Source organism: Ornithorhynchus anatinus, chromosome X1 (assembly GCF_004115215.2).
Source record: "Ornithorhynchus anatinus isolate Pmale09 chromosome X1, mOrnAna1.pri.v4, whole genome shotgun sequence".
Classification (NCBI taxonomy): Eukaryota; Metazoa; Chordata; class Mammalia; order Monotremata; family Ornithorhynchidae; genus Ornithorhynchus; species Ornithorhynchus anatinus.
In genome coordinates this window covers 25,272,251-25,292,970 of record NC_041749.1, presented here as the reverse complement: position 1 = coordinate 25,292,970, position 20,720 = coordinate 25,272,251, and the positions used below count along the sequence as shown (strand labels likewise).

At 42.2% G+C, this 20,720-nt stretch overlaps 1 non-coding gene across 1 annotated transcript; it reads right to left on the bottom strand.

Moving 5' to 3' along the window:
- Positions 1 to 20,116: 20,116 nt before the first annotated feature.
- On the bottom strand, positions 20,117 to 20,253 carry LOC114807230. The gene has a single exon (XR_003755282.1). It is a non-coding gene; the product is annotated as a small nucleolar RNA SNORA7 (small nucleolar RNA).
- Between the last annotated feature and the right edge of the window lie 467 nt (positions 20,254 to 20,720).

Genomic DNA, 20,720 nt, shown 5'->3' with positions numbered 1-20,720 from the left:
GAGAGATGGGGTAGGGGAGGAACAGGGGGCCTAAGGAGAGAGTTGAAGGTCCGGAACAATCGGCGGGGGTGACGGGCATGGGTGTCGATGAGGGAGGAGAAGAAGCTTTGCCTGGCGGAGGAGAGGGCAGAGTTAAGGCAGGAAAGGATAAATTTGAAGTGTGTGAGGTCGGCTTGGTGCTTGGACTTTCGCCAGCAGCGCTCAGCAGCTCGAGCATAGGAGCGTAGGAGGCGGACGGAGGAGGTGATCCAGGGCTGTGGGTTAGTGGAGCGAGAGCGGCGGAGGGAAAGGGGGGCGAGAGAGTCGAGATGAGTAGAGAGGGTGGAGTTGAGAGCGGAGACCCGCTCGTCGAGAGTGGGAAGAGAGGACAGGGCGGCAAGGTGAGGAGAGATGCTATTGGAAAGACGGATGGGATCGAGAGAGCGGAGGTCTCTGTGGGGCAGTAGCGAAGATTTGCAGGGGGAGGGAGTGTGAGAGATGAGGCAGGTGAGAAGGTTATGGTCAGAGAGAGGGATTTCAGAGTTGGTGAGGGAGGAGATAGTGCAGCGGTAGGAGATGACGAGATCGAGGGTGTGACCGAGTCGGTGAGTGGGCGCGGTATGGTGGAGGAGGAGGTCGGCAGAGTCGAGGAGGGATAGCAGGCGGGCGGCAGAGGAGTCGTCGGGTACATCCGTATGGATGTTGAAGTCTCCAAGGATCAGAATGGGCAGAGAGAAGGAGAGAAGGAAGGTGAGAAAGGGGTCAAGGTGGTTGAAGAAGTCGGAGGTGGGACCGGGAGGGCGGTAGATGACGGCGACAAGTAACTGGAGTGGGTGGTAGAGGTAAATGAATGTCTTCCCCACTGAATGTTTTTCACTGATATTACAGACATACCAGAAAAATAAAATAAAAAAAGTGGACTCAGGCAAAACATCTAGGATCTTTTTAAAAGCATCGTGTGTTACTCCCAGAGAATCTCTTCCACGTTCCAAATGGTCACAATAGTTAATTTGAATATTTTCTCTATCACTACCCTCCTCATCCAATATGGCACAAAAATCTGCCATTTCTCCTCTGTTGTGTTTCATAAATCTGCTCTGTCCTCTCACAGCTACTACCCAAATACAAGCTGCTATCAGCTCTCAACTGGACTACTTCAACGTTGCCCTTGCTGGTTTCCCTGTCAACAGTCTCTCCACGATGGATGAAGAGGGCGGTTTCTCTACAGAGGAAGAAGCAGGGCTGCAGAGGCAGCCCCATCCCTGGCAGCCATCATCTGCCAGAACACTGACAGGAAATGAAGCACCGAGGTCTAGCAGAAAGATCACGGACCTGGGTCCAGAGGACGTGGGTTCTAATCCTGACTCTTCCTCTTGTCTGCTGTGTGACCTTGGGCAAGTAACTTAGCTTCTCTGTGCCTCAGTTTCCTCATCTGTAAAATGAGGATTAAGATTATGAGCTCTCTGTGGGACAGGGATTGTGTCCACCCTCATTATCTTTTATCTACCCCAGTGCTTAGTACTGGGCCTGGCACATAACACTTCTCAAATATCAAATTATTATTATGACAGCGTGAGCCTGGAAGTCAGAAGGACCCGGTTCTAATCCTGACTCTACCCCTTGTCTGTTAATAATAATGATGGCATTTGTTAAGCACTTACTATGTTCTAAATTCTAAGTTCTGTGGGGGCGTATACAAGGTGATCAGTTGTCCCCTGTGGGGCTCACAGTCTTAATCCCCATTTTACAGATGAGGTAACTGAGGCACAGAGAAGTGAAATGACTTGCCCAGAGTCACACAGCTGACAAGTGGCTGAACTGGGATTTGAACACATGACCTCTGACTCCCAAACCCGGGCTTTTTCCACTGAGCCACGCTGCTTTTCTCTGTTGCGTCACCTTGTGCTCCAGCACTTAGTAAAGTGGCTGGTGCATAATAAGTTCTTAACAAATACCATAAAACCCCAAAATAAAAACAAAATCCAGAAATACAAAACACACCAAAGGGAGGTGGGGATTTCCAGAGGCAGCACTGACAAAAACTTCTGCCCATCAGCTAGGAAACCTCTTTTGCCATCCCACACAGGCTGCTGTCTGCCTGGGGTACTGAATACAGGGGTGTTAAATTCCCCGTCACTTCCTGTTCTGCCTTAAACTCTCAGTCCATGAAATCTCTGCTGAATCTGCCACTATAGCTTCCTCTGCCCTGCATTTGAGCTTAGGTACCTGGTTCTATGATCTATTTGCTCATTCTTTACTGACTCCCCAAATAAACCAATAATAGCTTCCAAAAATGTAGTAACTTCCAAAGTACACTAGTTGCTAATTGATTTTTCCTCCAGAAGATTAGGCAGTTAGCTCACCTGGTAGCCTTTCTTAAGTAGTGGGTTGAACCTGATTTTTATGGAGGAAGATGAGCAAGATTCATAACCCTTGGGAGAAACGAGAAGAGTTGGAGGAAGAGGACCGTGTCCCTTACCTGGTTTTCCAAGGTAGGAAGAATATGTTACACTTATAAAACTTTGTGAAACTGAAGGTTTTCCCCTGTGAAATTTCTCAGTGATCTTTCCTCGGACTATCACCAGAACAGAAGAGAAGCAGCATGGCTCAGTGGAAAGAGCACGGGCTTTGGAGTCAGAGGTCATGAGTTTGAATCCCAGCTCTGCCACTTGTCAGCTGTGTGACTGTGGGCAAGTCACTTAACTTCTCTGTGCCTCAGTTACCTCATCTGTAAAATGGGGATTAAGACTGTGAGCCCCACGTGGGACAACCTGATTCCCTTGTGTCTACCCCAGCACTTAGAACAGTGCTCTGCACACAGTAAGCGCTTAACAAATACCATTATTATTATTATTAACAGAGTTTTCTGTGAGTCTCTCTCATTCTTTCGTTCATTCAATAGTATTTATTGAGCGCTTACTATTCATTCATTCATTCAATAGTATTTATTGAGTGCTTGCTATGTGCAGAGCACTGTATTAAGCGCTTTGAACGTACAATTGGGCAACTGATAGAGACAGTCCCTGCCCAATGATGGGCTCACAGTCGAATCTCTTCTTCAGCTCTAGACATTAAAATTAGTCCAATGAGCCCAATGAAAATTTCCTCCCAGACCACTAGCACGGAAGGTGTTCACTTCCTGACTTCTTCTTTGTTCCCGTCTTTCCAAGTTTCTTCAGGAATTTCACATTTGGCACCCAGAAGAGGAAAGAGCAAAATCAGTGAAGAAGTTGCCTAAAGCTTCTGTCTTTTTAACTCTGCCAAGCAAACGGCAGTGTCTATTGTTTTTGGAAAAGTTCACCAAATTCTAAGGGAATTAAAAAAGAAAAGAATCCATCATCCATGTCTGAAAGGAGAAAATATGCAACTCCAATCGTGGTCTGCAGTGTTGAGTGTAGCAGTTTGGGATGACAAGAGGGAAGGGAAAAGGGAGACTCAAATGTGTAACTGGAGCTTAAAGCTGATATTGTGTTTGCTGTTGATTGCTTTAGCACTGTATAATCAAGTCTTCAAGTGTTGTGAGCATACTTCTTTAGCTTGTTGTAATTGCCCTTTGTTTCAGTCAAGAGACTGGTAATTGCTTCTATGGGCCATGGCTTTCCTTTTAGTAGAGTTTGATTGAAACCAGCCATTTAAGTGGTAAAACCCTAAGCCTTGTTATAGTGTTTATAGATAAACCTTCTGTGTGACAGTCATTTATTCTACCCAGCCATCCATACATTAAAGATATTACACACTTTATTTTTTTCTCCCGAAGACAAATCAACTGCTTTTTGGGGTCTGATTAGATTTCAGTTTGGAGAGTTAATGCCCTGTGATCTCATAATTTAGACTTGAAATAAGTTTAGTTTCCCTGAGTCCACGCTATGTGTTATTTAGATGAGCGTGTCTTAATAACCATATTGCGGCCCTCTCCAGTGGAATCTGTCTGCATACATTTTCACTTTTTTATTTCCTGTTCTTCATTTGAGCCCAGAAAATAATTACGGTGTTTGTGAATCGCTTACTATGTTTCAAGCACCATTCTGAACGCTGGGGTAGTTACAGGTAATCAGGTGGTCCAATGTGGGGCTCACACTTTTAATCCCCATTTTACAGATGATGTAACTGAGGCCCAGAGAGGTTAAGTGACTTGTCCAAGGTCACACAGCAGACAAGTGGCAGAATCAGGATTAAAACCCAGGTCTTCTGACTTCCAAGCCCTGGCTCTTACCACTAATAGATGCTGCTTGGCTTTCTGCTGCTTAGAGGTTACTTTGTCCTGGAACTAAGTATACTTGCTTGAAAATAAGCCAGATGTTGTTACAAGCCTAACTATGACTTCTAGATTAGTTGGCTAACTGAAAAAGGATTATTTAAGTCTTTTTTTTTCCTTATTCTTCCCATTTTTAACAGGATAGCATGCAGACAAAGTGAGGCAAATGGACATAGAGAAGCAGTGTGGCTCAGTGGAAAGAGCACGGGCTTGGGAGCCAGAGGTCATAGGTTTGAATGCCGGCTCTGCCACTTGTCAGCTGTGTGACTGTGGGCAAGTCACTTCACTTCTCTGGGCCTCAGTTGCCTCATCTGTAAAATGGGGATTAAGACTGTGAGCCTCATGTGGGACAACCTGATAACCCTGTATCTCCCCCAGCGCTTAGAACAGTGCTCTGCACATAGTAAGCTCTAAACAAATACCAACAATATTATTATTATATCTCTTGCAGCAACCCAGGATAATAGAACTCTTTGGAGAATGCCTTGTTGTTTCTTCCTGCCTCAGTGTCCCAACCAAACCTTGGGAGAGGTGTGAGAGGAAGCTCAGAATCCAGGTCTACTTGATACCTATCAGTCTCTTCCTAGATCATCGAGGCACGAGACATTATGGCAGAGAGGTTGGAGGAATCTGTGAGAGAGCTGTAAGGAGTGTTTGCTCATGAAACAAGAGTCTGGGCCTTCCAACTCCTGTTCATTAAATTCAGAATGGACAGTTACTTGGGATAACTTGGCATTCTCGAATGGATTGATGGCTCTTTCACAAGGTAGCTCACTAGCACTGGTTTTGTGTGGGGTGATTGATATCAAATCCTGCTTATTCAGCCAGCTCATTCACGTTAACAGAATGAACTTGGTTAGTGTGAACAACTGTGCAGCTAGATCACAGCCCTCAGGGCAATCCTTCCTGGCAAATATCTAAATGACTGGATAATTGCTTTAGTTTCATTGCATCCAGCTAATACGGGTTGGAATTTGTCTTCAAGGGAGCTGGAGGATTCAATCAACTTGCTGAATTAATTGTTAGGCCTTCTTAGCCGATAAGACTAAAAGGCCGGTTGAAGGGCTAAAAAGCTGTAGCCAGAATGGCCTTTCTCAGCTCTTCCACCCTCTTCAAATTCTGAGATTGACTTTTACTAAAGACCGGATGATGGGAAGGATCTGGGCACAGATATTTTCTCAGCCCACCCAACAGTGAGGAACATTTACTGTACACCTGGCTCGTCGGGGATTTGGGCAAATCTTGGGAGTTATTTGAGAAAGAAATAGACCTAAGTTCTGCTGTTGTTCCATGGGTGGTGGGATGGGATGGAGCTATATTACAGTTTGGAAATAGAGCAACTGTCAGTGGCTGACAATCGAAACTGGGTTTTAGTAAGGAGTCACTCTATTGCCAACCCCTCAGTCATTCGGCTCCGTAATAACAGTAATAATAAAGACTATTTATTATCTTCTAAGTAATAATGGTGTTTTCCTTTCTAGTCAGAGCACTTCTTGCACATGTGTTTTCTGGTTCCCCAAGTGACATCTTCAATTGTCTTATACAGCCTCCTAGTCTCCTGCTTCTGAAGTAAAAGTGATAACACCCCAGCCATCGCCCATTTGCCCTTGAGGAGGGAACTGTCAGATCCACATTCAATTTTGCTTCCCAGGATGGCTGAGTAAAAACCTCTGGAGCACTCAGTGCGGGACACCTAGTGCACAGCAAGGGTGGGATTAATGCTGGGGTCCTATCCATCATCAATCAATGGTATTTATTGAGTACGTACTGTGTGTACAGCACGGTACTAAGCACTTGGGAATCTATCAGAGTTGGTAGAGATGTTCCCTACCCACAGGGAGCTTACAGTCTAGAAGCTCTAATCGCTGAAGCCCCAGACTTAGGGTTCAGGAGAGGGACCCCAAGAACACCCCCACAGTGCAGCCATTGGGCACGCCAGCTGCCATCCTTTCTAAGCTAACCCACAACTTTCTCTTGAGCAGTCTTAGGGAGCCTCTCCCCACAGATTATTCCCCTCCCCTTAGTAGAGCCAGTTGCTGGGTTGTCCCAACGTGTGGTCGGCGGAGGGGCAGCTCACCTTTTGGATGGGAGGGTATCGAGGTGGCGTGGGACAGGGAGGGTGGAAGGTCTGGGCCCAGGGAGCAGATGAGTGAGGGTGATGAGAGGGACGGGCCTGTCTGGGGACGGAGATAACAGAGCCCCTAGTTCAGCTGCTCCCTTCTGACCTGAGGGACCAGGGGACTGGGGCACTCACACCGTAGCTCGGGGTCTGCCTGCTGCGCTCTGCCAGGTTTGTCTGGGCAGATCTCCCTGCCCACATGTGCAACCAGTAGCAGGGCGGGAAGAAGCTTTTAGAACAAAAGCGGGAATAGTGGGAGAAGTGCCGGGGGATCAGGCCACAGCACCATCACGATGGGGAAGTAGCCTCTTGCAGGGGCTGTTGTGAAATGGTGTCAATACAGCTTCCCTGGCCACTGGGGGACATTTTCAAATTAATGACCCAGCCAGCCGAGCCGGAATCTTAAATGAACGAAGAAGTAGGTCGTTAGTTCTCCACCCCAAACTGCAGGGTCAGCAAGTGGGAGGTCGCCCGGACTGGCCTACTCTAATCGAAGGTCTCTTAGCAACTGCTCACTAGCCTGGCTCACCCGCCCACGGGTGGATCAGTAACATGGAGCCCTGCCATTGGACTGGGAACCGGAGGGGGCCACGAAGGATCCTGGCTGACTTTAGTGCTGAGGAATGCCTCCCCACCCTCCGTCCGATGCTGGAAGTTGCTATCACTTCGTCTCTTCTCACTCTCACAATGTTGTCGCTGCCCCGTGTTTTCCTATGCAGAGTGAAGTGATGACATCATGTGTCGTGCAAGGAGACCTGCAGAATCAATTTATCTGGAGCCAGGAGACTCAGGAGACACCTATAAGCTGACTCCTCTCCCTGTCATGATGCTAGAGAGGGAACAGACTCGTTGAACACTGGACCACCCAGTGGCTGCCTCGGCCTCCTACTTACTACCTCCCAACCCCTTTTCCCTTTAAGCCCTCTTTTCCTCAGTTCACTCTCCCTTCTGCATCATCTCCGCACCTCAATTTGTGACCTTTGGACACGAGATACTCCCCACCCCTAACCCCCCAGCACTTAATTACATATCTTTAAATGATCTTTAAATGATATATTTATTCACGGAATTCCAAGTATTCATACTTATTCATGGTATAGTAATATTAGTATTATTCGAAGAATAGTATTATTCCTAGTAATGTCTGTCTCCCTGTCTGGACTCTAAGTTTATTATGAGCAAGGTACATATCTGCTAATTCATTGTACTCTCCCAAATGCTTAGTACAGTGCTCTGCACATAGTTAGTGCTCAATAAATAACACTGATTGACTGGAAATCAGGAATCCTGGACTTGGTTCCTTGGCACTGAATCTTCCTCTGGACCACACCGTCTTTCCAAACGGAAGGCGGTAACCTGAGTTAGAAATCCTGAACTAAAAATACTGATTGATTCTTGTTTTTGGTAGGTGGCACTTGTTTATTTTGGCAGCTTATAATAGGAACCACATCATACTAAGATTTAAAGCCAAGAGCAATCTTTATCTCTCCTGATATTTTCAGGCTGAGATTGGATCAAGTGCTGGCTGACACTTGCAGCTGTCATTCTTGACATGCTTTGCTGTTATATGATGACCTTTTCCTTTTTATTGTTTTATCTGAACTTGTTGGGAGTGTATATAATTGATGTGGTCTGATGTGTGATGATGTGTCTGGGAATCTGCTCACGTTGTACAACAGAGTCCGGGTGCGTTTGTTTTCAGCGGAGCTTGTTCCATGAGTGTCACAATTAGTAAATTATCTGGAGGGCGCACCATGCTAATGTACCTTTTTCCATCTTGGGAAAGGAAGATAGGGTTCAAACAGCTGAAATTTGAAACGGCAATTTTATCTATCGTTGATAATCTGTTCATCTCTGCCACTATCCTCAGTTGTTAAAGAATCAAAAAGCTACATGCAGAAATATATGCCTAAATTTTCTCTGAATTGTGTTATGAGATCCTCTGTTGCTTGGAAAATGAAAGCAGTGTGACTACTGCATTTGGTCAGATGCCTTTCTCTGTATAAAGGGAGATGGTATCTAAAATGATGTTTGCATAGTCCATCCCCGAAAAGTATTCTAAAACAAACAATAATGTCAATGTTCTGTTTGATTGATCTACTCACCCCTATATCTAACTCTTCCATTCTTTCTCTAGTTTCTTAAGGAGAGATTCATTCATTCAATTGTATTCATTGAGTGCTTACTGTGTGCAGAGTACTGAACTAAGTTCTTGGGAGAGTTTACAACAATAAACTGTCACATTCCCTGCCCACAAAGAGCACTACCCTCAAAAATCTACCTTCACCACCTGTGCCTCTAACTAAGCATTTACCGGAGTGTTCTTCACACAGGAATCCCTCAAATAAGGTCGATTGATTAACTCCATCCCCTCTCTTCGAAAAGATTTGGGCCCACTCTATGACCTTCACTAACCTCCATCTTTAACTGTTCACTGTTTTATGACAACTTCCCTTTTGCCTTCAAACATGCTCCCACTTCCCTTTTCTTAGATCTCATGGCATTCTCCGGTTATCATCCTATCTCCCTGCCTCAGGTCCTTGAATGGTTTGTATACAGCTGATTCCTCATCTCCTCCCTTCTAATTCCCTTCTTCACCCTCTACCATCTGATTTCCATCACTCCATTGAGACTGCTCTCTCCAAGATAACAATGACTTCTTTCTCACAAATCTAACGGACATGGCATTTCCCTTTTCCTGGAAACACCATTTAACCTTGTTTTACCAACATGATTCTCTCCTGGTTCTCCTTTTTCCTTTCTGGTTACTCCTTCTGGTCTCTTTGGCTGAGAAGAGTAAATGACCACCACCCTGTCCAGAGGATCATCATATCTTGACTAGCATATTCTATCTCCCCACCCCCAGTCTCTTCCCTTCTCAACTCAAACTACACTAGAGTTCGGATCACTTTCTCCAAAACATCCCATTCTTCAAAAACCTTCAGTGGTTACCTATTCCTCACTACTTCAAACAGAAACTCCTGACCGTTGGCTTTAAGACACTTTTTAATCCAAAATCAAATCTCTTCCTTCTCTACTCTCTCATATCCACTATACCCCAGCTCGCACTCTCCATTCTCCTTAAGGTAACCGACCCACTGTGCCTTGTTCTTCTCTCTTCCATCCCCAAACCATTGGCCATGCCCTTGTATCAGCCTAGAACTCCCTCCTGCTACAACTAGTCACTGTGATATTTGTTAAGTGCTTACTATATGTCAAGCACTGTTCATTCATTCATTCAATAGTATTTATTGAGCGCTTACTATGTGCAGAGCACTGTACTAAGCGCTTGGGATGAACAAGTCGGCAACAGATAGACAGTCCCTGCCGTGAAGACACAAGATAATCAGGTCACAGTCTGTGTCCCCCACAAGGCTCCCAATATAAGTAGGATGGAGAACAGGTATTAAACCCCCATCTTACAGACGAGATAACTGAGGCACAGAGAAGTCAAGTGACTTATCCAAGGTCATACAGCAGGCACAAGGCAGAGCCAGGATTGGCGGCCAAGTCCTCTGACCAAACCCGTGCTCTTTTTACTAGGCTACACTGCTCTAAATCTTTCAGACTAGCCTTTTCAAAGCCATTTTGAAATCCAGCCTCATCCAGGAGGTCTTCCCTGATTATTTTTTTCTCCTAGATAACAGTTCAGCACTTTTGCACAACTTCCACACTTGAACACATAAAACCAATCAGAGTACTTTTCATTCATTCAGTCATATTTATTGAGCACTTACTGAATGCAGACCACTGTACTAAGCGCTTGGAATGTACAATTCGGCAACAGAGACAATCCCTGCCCAACAACAGGCTCACAGTCTGTTCATATCCACTTATGTACTTTACTTTTCAAAGACTTAGTCATCCTTAAGTTCATCTTTCCATTCTTGTTTTGATTTTATTTCCATCTCTCCTTCTAATTTGTAAGCTATTTGGTAGAAAAATTCGTTTTTTTCACTCTCCTATACTCTCACAACTGTTAATTGATCAATTGAATACGCCCTCAAAACTGTAAGCTCCTTGTGGCCAGGGAACATGTCTTGTAATTTTATTGTACTTTCCCAAGCACATAGTACAGGGCTCTGCATTGAGCAATACCACTGATGGATTAATTTATTCACAAAGTGGCTGTGTTAGTTGGTGTTCTAGCAACAATTCCTAATGGAAACTTGCACCTAAGACTTTCCACATGCTCCTCAGAACTGGGATGAACCACATGAGTTTTGAGGTAGCTTTTATTTTTGGAAACCTGTGTGAGCAGAGCTCAGAGTTTGATCTGAGGGATTAATCTAGTGGATCTCCCAATTTATTTCCTTTGTTCCTCTCAAACCAACTTTCTAAATGCCGTTAGCCTTCCCCTACTGCCTCCTTGTCATCACTGACGCTTTTCCCCTATTTTGGAACTCCTTCCCTAAAACAGATAGATCACAGCTCTCCCCACATTTAAAGCTCTCCTAACATCCTACCTTCTCCAACGAGCCTTCCAGTACTTATTTATACCCATTCTTATCACTTGTGTATTAAAGTTATTCAACTGTTCATTCAATTTCTTATTTTGATTACTCAATCTGTAAATACATTTTATTTCTGTTTTCCCTGTAAGAGAATAATCTTGTAGACAGGGGACATGTCAGTTCTCTTTTTTTTAATTACTTCCCAAGGGCATTGTACCCAATGACTGTTCAATAAATATTACTACTATTATTTCAGCATCCTGAAGGTGGGAGAAGATGGGTTATGGGTGTGTGATAATTTTATATAGATGGGACAAACTTTCCCTTCCTCCTTCTTCCCTTCTCATTCCCTTCCTTTCTACCCCCTTTCCAAAATGAATCCCTGAAAGTTCTGTGATACTCTCTCATGTGGCTGGGTTTCATAATTTTCATAATTGACCGGAACAGAATCCAAGCCCGGCTACTAGCCACTGTACTGACAGTGCAACTTAGTCAATATTGAAGGCATAAACTGAACCGGAATTTACCAGTCAACCATTAGCTTAGACAGTCTTTGTGATAAAAGGAAATGGAAAAGTAAGCTCGGAGGAGTTTAGTTCACTTTTTTTTTTAAGATCAAATTTCTCTAGGTTGAAATTTAACTGGGCAAGATTTCAGCACATAACAAGAAAGGTGAATTAAAAGAAAAATCCCTGCCAGAGGAGTCGAGTTGAAGTACAGCTAATGTTTTGGAATTTTCTTGAAAGTATGAAATGAAAGTTCGTTAGTTTTATAGATTTTAATTCACTTGAGTTCCATTTAGGTAAGTTGTTTGGCTTTGGAAAATTTATAAGTAATATAGCAAATATTTCTGGAGAGGTAAACTTTGGTATAATTTTTTACTGCTGAATTTTATCCTTACTCTCCAATTAATATGCATGGATACATTTTAGAAGGGAAATACATTGTCTGAGACAGCCTGCATATTTTATTTGCAAAGAAACTTACTCTAGATTTCCTTTCACTTGCCTAAGGTGACATGCTATGCTTAACCTGCTCCGCTTGGCTTGGTTTTATTCAGTTATGCCAATTTGTGATAGAGGATTAGTTTGGAAAATGAGGGGAATATATAAGGAAGGAGAAACAGAAAGATACAGATCACATAGGCAAACCAGAGGCATAAAAAGTGTGTACGTGCGATGAGGTCAAACGCTGGAACAGAATAAATTGAAGAGTATTATTCTGAAATTAATGACTGGAGGGATATCAATTTTGCCATTGTTAGATCTGTTGGATTCTGAAAAGATCTCAGAAAACTATATTCCTAATATTAACTGTGATATTTGTTAAATGCTTACTAATGTGATATGCACTGTATGTCCACTGGGGTAGATACAATATAAATCGGTCAGACATAATCCCTGTACCACATTGGGCACACGTTCTATGTTGGAGGGAGACCAGTTATTAATCCTTGTTTTACGGAGGAGGAAATTGGGGCACAGAAAAGTTAAGTGACTTGCCCAAGGTCACGTAGCAAGCAACTGTGAAGCCAGTATAAGAACGCGTCTCCTCTGACTCTCAGGTCTATTCCTTATTCACTAGGTCATGCTGCTAAACAGATTTATGTAGAGATTTTCAGACACTCTAATACTCAGACATTCCTCCAGAAATAATTATTCACGACTTGTCACAATACAGGCATTCCCCCAGGAGACTACTAGGGCTTCTATTTTGTTACTTGACTATAAGCAATTACACAAAGTAGTGTCCATACTTTATTAAAATGGTTCTCCCCTGGTCTTACTGATGGTTTTTTTTCAATAATCTCATGAGAAAATAAAGTGGCTTTCCCATGCCTAAGATGAAAAAACAATTGATTTTCTGCCAGTAGTATCAACTGGAATACGACTCACAATCATGGACTCCCAGGTCTTTATTTTTTAACCATCAGAAATCAACCTGAATAACTATGACTAGTGTTGTGAGTTATAGCAATAGACAAGAGACAATGAGGGCAGGTGGGCTTTTTCTGAATCAGGATAAGAGCAGGAAACTCCTGCATTACTATTTATGATTCTGTTCACATTCGAACACAGTTAATGTCCTCTGGCAAAGTTACAAGATATTGATCGTACCCAACTGGTCAGTTCTTATTTCATTCTAGCCACTGAGCTGTATTGAATTCAAAGGGCTTTTGGGCAGGGATAGCACACTGGAGGGTCCCAAAGAAAAAATTAGGTTGAAATGCTATTAACATGCTTCCCTGACAGAAGTTCATTTTGAGAAATCTATCAATTATTTCTTGAAGCAAAAATAAGCCAAAAATAAGATCAGTGCCCCTAATGTGCCCCAGCATGAAGTGACTCACGTTTCTTATGGCACTATATATGTTATAGCAATAGACAGAGAGAATGAGGGCGGCTGTATATTTTCTGACTCAGGATAAGAGCAGGAAACTCCTCAATTACTATTTATGAGTCTGTGTTCACATTTTAACACAGTTGTTGTCTTCTGGCAAAGTTACAAGATATTGATCGTACTTAATTGTTTTCCCCTTCCTGTAATTTATTTTAGGTAATTGTAAGCTACTTGAGGGCAAGGATCATATCTACTAGCTCTATTGTATTGTAGCAGCAAGGCCAGGAAACTGCATACCACTTTTTGAAGTAAACTGATGTAGAGAACAAACTTGAACAAATGATCCTTTGTTAAAAATGATCTTATCAATATGGAATATTTTAATAGGAATGCTTGATGCGAAGAGCCAAGAGACACTGCAGAACAGCTGTGGGCTCCAAGTGAAATGCCTTCCACTAACCTATTAAAATGACCTTTTTCCAGTCTTTTTTTCAGTTTTTTTCCAAAAACTGTTGCCAGAATTAGTCTGCCAATGCAACGCAGCCATACACTGAGGTGGCCAAGATTGAATCCTCCTGCTAAAATGGAGATTCAGTCTACCAGAGGGCAGGTGTGAGTATACTCTGTAAATGGCATTGCCTTTTACACCTGTGCATGGGGCAGAAAGTGATCCTTTCTGGCTTAAATACTGTCTGTGTGGGTCTACAGGGCTCAATAATAATCCATAGGCTTTGCCCAGCAGGAGAATTACTCCATGACCCTTTGTTGTGTAGCAAGAAGAACCATGTTATCTGGACACAAGGCATGGTTCTCTAGTTTGTAAGCTCCTACCAAGCAGGGATCATGTCTAAATGCTATTTTTTTTTATTATAAATAAATCAAATACCACTGATCAAAAAATTGGAAAAAAAAATCCAGCCCATCAGAGCATCTCAATCTCATTCTCTGGTAAAAAATAAATATGAAGTATTTTAAATCCTCTCCTTGTACAAAGCTTCATTTGTTCCCCATTTAAATATATAATTTTGTTACATGTTATTACTGAAGTAAAATGGCTTCAACAGTGAAGTACATGGTGTCCGCATCTGTGCTACTTCCTACCTGATATAGTCCAGTCATAAGTCTTAGAATTTTTGAAGACTTTGGTGGAAAACAAGAAATGAATCCCCTTCCAAGCAATGACTTTCACACATTTCTGGAATGGTGGAAATAAGGCTTAATCAGAACAGATCGGGAAGCCAGCTCTGCATACTGAACTTAAAGGACTTTTCGTCCAAGAGCAAGAAGCAGCTGCTTCTGTAGAAAAAGATGGCATGAAAAGAATCAGAGGCATTATAAATCTTAAATTATTTAAGTTCCTCCTGTGGCAGCAACTGTAATTGCTTTCTATTTCTGTAAATATTAGCAGCTGTGAAGCTTTCAGATGAGAAGCTAAAATAGCATTCAATGTATAATATTTAAAAATCAGAATATTGTTAAGTAGCTGACCTTGGGCAGTCAAAATACACTCATTACCCTCACCAACCAGGATCTCGAGCCACACTGGAACAAGATTTTCATTCCTATGTGGGAGAGCTTCAAAAGTAAAAGGGGATTGTGAGTTGCAAAAAATGAAGCCCCATTTGAGCTCTGAGAATACTATCACTTCTGCTTTGTACTGTTTGCATTCCAGAAGGACATTTAGGTAAGGGAAAGTTCTCAGCGGATGTTTTGATGGATTCATTTACTGGAGTCAAAAACTGCTCAAACAGAACAATGCCATGTGCAGATGAAGACCAGCATTTACTTCATGAGGACACTATTTTCTACAGACAGACATAAAAATAAAATTCAGAGATACCGATCTTACAGTGACATTTATATTGCACGTCCTCTGAGGTTCTGATCTTATAGTGACATCTGTATTGTATGTCTGACTTCAATAGTCCTGTGCAAGAGCCTTGTATAAGTAAAGGCTCTCCAAGGGGAGAAGGTAGGCTGCACTTTGGCAAAGAGATTTTAAAATGAGTTGGACTTGACATATTCTATTTGGCTTGCAAAATATGCCCGACTTCCCACATCTTCTTGCCCTTCTAGGCATGCTTACTTTGAAGTCTCCATTTTACTAGGTTCAGAGAACCCAAACATCATTCTCCATGGTAAGAGTCCAGTGAACCTTTAAGATAGTATTATGTTTAAGGTGCTATTGAAAGCCACACCTAAAGAGACTAGAATGGAAAGTCAGAAGGTACATGACACTTCCTTGTGACTAGCTGTCTGGCTTTCATCGGACCCATCAACTGATTTCTTTTGAAGCCATCCAGGTCTTGGGGTTGAGAACTAAAGCGTAGTCTAGTGGAGAGAGTCCAAGGCCTGGGAATCAGAAGGACCTGGGTTCTAATCCCAGCTCTGTCACTTGTCTGCTGTGTGACCTTGGGCAAGTTATTAAACTTCCCTGGGCCTCAGTTACCTCATCTGTAAAATGGGGATTGACTGTGAGCCCTGTGGGGGACAGGGACGGTGTCCAACACAGTAAGCATGTATGTACTTCAGCACTTAAAGTGCTTGACCCACAATAAGCACTTAACAAATGCCACAGTTATTAACTAAAGTTGATTGCCAAGGCTGATATGGCCTAGGGATCTTTGGATTTCAGCAGGTTTTCCGATCTTACTTTCTGTTATCCTTCATCCCCAGTGGGAGATAGTGCTGTCTCTGTCAGGGAGCAGTGTGACTGACTGTCCTGTTTAAAACCAGCCTATGCAGTGGGAGCCTTTTAAGGAAGAAAGCCGCAGTCACTGGCTTTATAGGAACAGCCACAGCTGGGAGCCCATGAAAACGAAGAAAGATACTTAGAAATAACTTTCTCTGATGATGAGGAGGCTTTCTCTGGGGAGGCTCTGGTGCTGTCATGGGAAAGCAACAAAATAGTTTCTTTTTTTGTTTAAGAATTCTGTGAGGTGACAATGGCAAGTAGACTGTTCACTGCTTATTCTCCAGACATTTCTATTTTAGCTGAATGCTAGGGAAAAATAACCTATTAACAGGTTAGCCGACAATATGATCCTGAAATGCACCTTCTACAAAAATACTTGATTCTCACTTTTGCCCTTTTAAGTGTTCCCCTAGGGGAGCCTGGGAGATTTTTTTTTCCCTGTTCATCTGGGAGTTATGCTCTATTTTGTATTTCACTTTTGGCTGTACAATAGATACAGCTTCTTACTCTGAGGCGAAACATCACAATTCCTTCAAGCTTTTCCCAGCTTTGTAGTCTTCATTTTCATGCTCAGTTACAGAGGAATCTCTCCCATGTTAACTTTCAGTTAGATATCTGCTCCAAATGGAATTTTACAGTAAAATAGACAACATTCCTCTATTTTAGATGATAGTTATATTGTAGCCTTGTAGCATTTGTCTTTTAAGAAATGGTTTTACATTGGCTACGAAGACTTTTTTTTCAGGGATGGTAGAAATAATAGGTATGTTGTTGAATTGGTGAGAGGTGAAATGCCAAAGGTTTTCTAGATTTGGGGAAGCCGTATGTTCTAGAGAGATTGGAGATTATTTAAAATGGGGACTTGATCAGTATTGATGTCAGTGGAATTGGTAAAAGTATTTATTGGATGTTTCCTGTGAGCAGAGAAAGGTACTTATTGCTAGAGGAATACACACACAAAAAAAACCAAAAGATGAAATCCCTGATTTCAAGGATCTTAGAGAGAAATGGGGGAGTCAGTAGTTTAAAATATCATGCCTGTATTATTGCTGATTTATATTACAATTTAGTGAGCTATGAAAATGAGTACTGACTCACGGGTCCATGTCCTGGAAAAATCAGAAAGCGATCTTAGTGAAAATTAGGCAGTGGGCTGAAAAGGCACTATGTAAAACTCTGTCTCTTTCCTGTTTCTTCTGATGTTTGGTTTTCAGACTAACTGAATTTGGGAGGGAACTTTGAGTGTGTTTCTGGCAAATGATGCTGTTCTCTCCATCTAGAGCAGAGGAGATAGGTAGGTGATGGAAGTGCCTAAGGGAACGAGGGGATAGATGGAGTCCTGTAGCAGGCTCACATTTAGATCTATCTGTCAATCAGTCACCTAATCAGATCCGCTTGAGGAGTGGCGGGCGTTAGAGGGCTGCAGTTCTTTTAGACTACCTTCAAGGGACTCAATCGATCAATGAGTGTCATTGATTGATTGAGCACTTACTCTGTGCAGAGCACTGTACTAAGAACTTGGGAGAGTACAGTAGAGGTAGTTGACGTGATCCTTATTCTCAAGGGGCTTACAATTGGATGGGCCAAGACAGATACCAAGTATAATTTTTTGTTTTCAAATAATTTTTTAAAAGCATTTGCAAAATGGTTAATCCTGTGCTATTCTCTATGGGCTGTGAATATCAGGGAGACTACAAGGTTCTAACAATTGGTTCCTAAGGATTTCCACAACTATTTGCATCCCTAAGTGGAAAGCGTCACTCTGGAGATTTCTGCTTTTAAACAAAATAAGTAGCGTCACCGTTAATTTTTCATTCCTGCACTGTTATTCTTTTCCTCGGTTCTCACTTTGTATTGAGGAGCTGGTTGATCTGGAATCAAATGAAATTATCTCCCTTTTTATTTTTCATTTTGGACTTTCACCATTTAACATTGATTTATAACCTACATTTTAAATGATTTATGTTAAAGCGTGTCTCTGACAACTTCCCTTACTCTACTCTCTATCCTTTTGGAGATTACAGATGACCCTTGCGTTTTTAGTGAATGAATATGTTTGATTTGTGTGATCTAATTGCCTATAACTACCCATATGTTTACAGTCTGAAATACTGCTATCACTCAGGTGCCTGGCTGGACTTCATATGACTTCAAGAAAGTAAAACATGCTTATCTTGAGATCATAACAACTGAATTTCATATGTTTAAAGCTAGCATCCTTTTCTTTTCAGTCATTAGAAACACAATTCATTGGCCTATAAAGCAAACTTAATTAGTTAACATCTTTCTCAGCCATGATAAAATAATCAAGTTAGCTAGATTTTAACAATCCTGCTTATTTAAACAGAGTACTCTAAAAAAAATCCATAGCATTCCTTGTAAATTCTCCTAAACTCTGTTTCTTTCCATCGATTTTGATTAAACAAGTAATTGGTGGTTAATCAATAGGTGTAATTCTGATTAGCTGATTTGAATCTGTCTTCGGCAAGCTTGAGACACAGGTAAAGTTAGCACAGTGGTTTGCTGACACTCCAATCCATCTTAAATGAATGCAAGCTTACTAATAAATATTTAATGAGTGGTTGTTTGAGGTTTAATAGAATTAGATAATTCTATTAGGATCCTGTTTGGAGATCTATAGGTATCATATATCACAGTCGAGAACATGGTTAATAATTTAAGCTAAGTGACTAGTAATTAGAGAGTCAGTCAGATTAAGCAGAAACTTTTGGTTTTAAGTCATTTGGGAATTGAAATTTGCAGGCATGGATGTGTGGTAAATAGAAGCAATGTGCAGGTTTTTAGATTGTGCCTTGCCATTGCAGAGATCAGCTAGAGAAACAAGTCTGGGCCAAGCCTTAAGTGTGATAACAAAGCATGAGGCCCCTGGGACTTATTTAATATCTCATCCTCTCAGTTAATGAGATGGAAAATAGTTCACTGTTTATCTACAGTAGATTGAGCAGATGTTGCCAATTCAGTTTTATGGAATGAAATCTTGGCACGATTGTCTTCTGTCCATTACGTGTTCAGGAGTTAATAATGTTGGTATTTGTTAAGCGCTTACTATGTGCCGAGCACTGTTCTAAGCGCTGGGGTAGACATAGGGGAATCAGGTTGTCCCACGTGGGGCTCACAGTCTTCATCCCCATTTTACAGATGAGGGAACTGAGGCACAGAGAAGTTAAGTGACTTGCCCACAGTCACACAGCCGACAAGTGGCAGAGCTGGGATTCGAACTCATGAGCCCTGACTCCAAAGCCCGTGCTCTTTCCACTGAGCCACGCTGCTTCTCCAATTGAGCTTCTACGCTCCTCTTTTTGGTTTGGGTGGAGGACATTGACCCCAGCGGATGAGTAATCAGCATAAAATAACGCGACCACAGTGTTTCTTGAGACAAGCAGTGTGGCCTAGTGAGAAAGCATAAGCCTGGGAGTCCGAGGACTGGAATTCTAATCTCGCCACTGCCACTTACTTGCTGTCTGACCTTGGGAAAGTCACTTAACTTTTTTGTGCTTCAGTTTTCTCATCTGTTAAAATACAATTCAACAACTGTGTTCCCACTTCCTTCAAGCACTAATTATATGTCAAGAACTGTGCTAAGTGCTGGGATAGAAACAAGTTTATCATGTTGGACGCAGTTGATTTTACAGTTGAGAAAACTGGAGCAAAGAGAAGTTAGGTGATTTACCCAGAGAAAAAATATGTACATAAAAGTATTTATGTCATTTAAATTTTAAAAATAGAAAACCCTATTGTATTGACTCACCTCAGCTTGTTGATAATTCCAGGGTCTGTTGTCTTATGATGTCATCTCCAACCCAAAGCGATGCCATGGACACATAGTAATAATAATGTTGGTATTTGTTAAGTGCTTACTATGTGCAGAGCACTGTTCTAAGTGCTGAGGTAGATACAGGGTAATCAGGTTGTCCCATGTGAGGCTCACAGTTAATCCCCATTTTACAGATGAGGGAAATGAGGCACAGAGAAGTGAACTGACTTGCTCACAGTCACACAGCTGACCAGTGGCAAAGCTGGGTTTCGAACCCATGACCTCTGACTTCCAAGCCCGGGCTCTTTCCACTGAGCCATGCTGCTTTCTCTCCCAGAGTCCCTCACTTCCATCTGCAATCGTTTCTGTAGTGTATCCATAGAGTTTTCTTGGTAAAAACATGGAAGTAGTTTACCACTGCCTACTTCCACACAGTAAACTTGAGTCTCCGCCCTTGATTTTCTCCCATGCTGCTGCTGCCCAGGACAGATGAGTTTTGACTTATAGCAGATTGTCTTCCACTTGCTAGCCATTGCCCAAGCTAGAAACGGAAAGGTATGTCTCTGCTTGACTCTCCCTCCCATAGTCGAGACTGGAAGAACACTGGAAACTCTCCAGGTGCGACCTTGAGGGGGAATTATAGGGTACATCTTTCTTATTGGACAAATGAGAGGCAGTGCCTTCTACGAAGTGTTCTCCTCATTGAGAAGTAATGCCAAGTCCTTGTTCTTAGAAGCATCATGGGGAAAGGGATTGGAGTAGTTCGCTGTAACTGAAAATTTGAAACCGAAGCAGCAAACTGAAGCTGCATCTTTTTAAAGAATAAAAGGATCAGAAAATCAACCAAAAATGCCCTAGTGGCATGTATCAAAAAGTCTATTCTGAAAGTGGCAAAAGTTCTAAAAAGAAATTAAATTTATCATTATTTTTGTTCCACCTGAAAAATCTGCGGAAGTCTTCATTCTGTGCCATTTCATTCCTGAATAATTCAGCTATGTTTACATTGAAGAATTTTCAGGTCTTTCCCTTTAGGAAAACTCAGTGCCTGAAAACAAAGGGGTGAAAGTCCAGGAGACTGTCAGGGCTTTTCCAGCCCCAGACAT